The sequence below is a fragment of the Arachis hypogaea genome, chromosome 2 (genome assembly GCF_003086295.3).
Source record: "Arachis hypogaea cultivar Tifrunner chromosome 2, arahy.Tifrunner.gnm2.J5K5, whole genome shotgun sequence".
Lineage (NCBI taxonomy): Eukaryota > Viridiplantae > Streptophyta > Magnoliopsida > Fabales > Fabaceae > Arachis > Arachis hypogaea.
Window position 1 is genome coordinate 25,218,537 of NC_092037.1, and position 1,778 is coordinate 25,220,314.

General features: G+C 36.1%; 1 non-coding gene across 1 annotated transcript; it reads right to left on the bottom strand.

Annotated features, from left to right (window-relative positions):
- Positions 1–1,465: 1,465 nt before the first annotated feature.
- LOC112765845 (small nucleolar RNA R71) lies at positions 1,466–1,573 on the bottom strand. Its single transcript, XR_003183939.1, has one exon. It is a non-coding gene; the product is annotated as a small nucleolar RNA R71 (small nucleolar RNA).
- Positions 1,574–1,778: the final 205 nt, after the last annotated feature.

Sequence of the window (1,778 nt, forward strand, 5' to 3'; positions counted from 1 at the left end):
AAATATTTTTTATTGGTGTCTTCTCAAGTCAATAATACAGAGAATTGAAGATTCAGAACATACAGTAGAGGAATTACACAGAAAAAGTTGGGCGTTCAAAACGCCCAGTGAAGAAGGACAGACTGGCGTTTAAACGCCAGCCAGGGTACCTGGTTGGGCATTTAACGCCCAAAAGGGTATAGTTTTGGGCGTTAAATGCCAGAATGTGCACCATTCTGGGCGTTTAACGCCAGGATGGCACAAGAGGGAAGATTTTGTTTTCAATGCAAATTTTTTTTTTCAAGTTTTCAAAATCTTTTCAAAATCAAATCTTTTTCAAATCATATCTTTTCAATCAAATCTTTTTCAAATTCAATTTCTTTCTATTTTCAAAGATACTTGCTATCAATTAATGATTTGATTCAACATTTCAAGTATGTTGCCTTTTCTGTTGAGAAAGGTTTAATGTTTGAATCATATCTTTTCTTGATAGCCAAGTCATTAATTTTTAAAATCAAATCTTTTTTTTAAATGTTTTTCAAATCATATCTTCTCAATCACATCTTTTTAAAATCAATCATATCTTCTTAACCACATCTTTTTCAAAATAGTTTTCAATCAAATCTTTTTGATTTCTAATTTCAAAATCTTTTTCAAAAATCACTTTACTTCTTTCTCAATCATGGTTTTCGAAAATCAACTAAAGTTTTTCAAAATGTTTTCAAAATCTTCTACTCAATTTTCAAAAATTACTTCCCCTCCTCTCACATCCTTCTATTTATGGACTAACACTATTCCTTAATGCAAAATTCGAACTCCATCTTCTTTGATAAGTTCGAATTTTCTACTTCTGCCTTCTATTTTTCTTTTCCTCTGATACCTCAAGGAATCTCTATACTGTGACATAGAGGATTCCACATTTTCTTGTTCTCTTCTCTTTCTTATGAGCAGGAGCAAGGACAAAAGCATTCTTGTTGAGGCTGATCCTGAACCTGAAAGGACCTTGAAGAGAAAGCTAAGAGAAGCCAAAGCACAACTCTCTGTAGAGGACCTAACAGAAATCTTCAAAGAAAAAGAACCTATGGCAGCCGAAAACAACAACAATGCCAACAATGCAAGGAAGGTGCTGGGTGACTTTACTGCACCTACTCCCAACTTTTATGGGAGAAGCATCTCTATCCCTGCCATTGGAGCAAACAACTTTGAGCTTAAGCCTCAATTAGTTTCTCTAATGCAACAAAATTGCAAGTTCCATGGACTTCCATTGGAAGATCCTCATCAGTTTTTAGCTGAATTCTTGCAAATCTGTGACACTGTCAAGACTAATGGGGTTGACCCTGAGGTCTACAGACTTATGCTATTCCCTTTTGCTGTAAGAGACAGAGCTAGGACATGGTTGGACTCTCAACCTAAAGAAAGCCTGGACTCTTGGGAAAAGCTAGTCAATGCCTTCTTGGCAAAGTTCTTTCCACCTCAAAAATTGAGTAAGCTTAGAATGGAAATCCAAACCTTCAGACATAAGGAATGAGAATCCCTCTATGAAGCTTGGGAAAGATACAAAAAATTAATCAGAAAGTGTCCTTCTGATATGCTTTCTGAATGGAGCATCATAGGTATTTTCTATGATGGTCTCTCTGAACTGTCCAAGATGTCTTTGGATAGCTCTGCTGGAGGATCTCTTCATCTGAAGAAGACGCCTACAGAAGCTCAAGAGCTGATTGAAATGGTTGCAAATAACCAATTCATGTACACTTCTGAAAGAAATCCTGTGAACAATGGGACTAGTCAGAAGAAAGGAG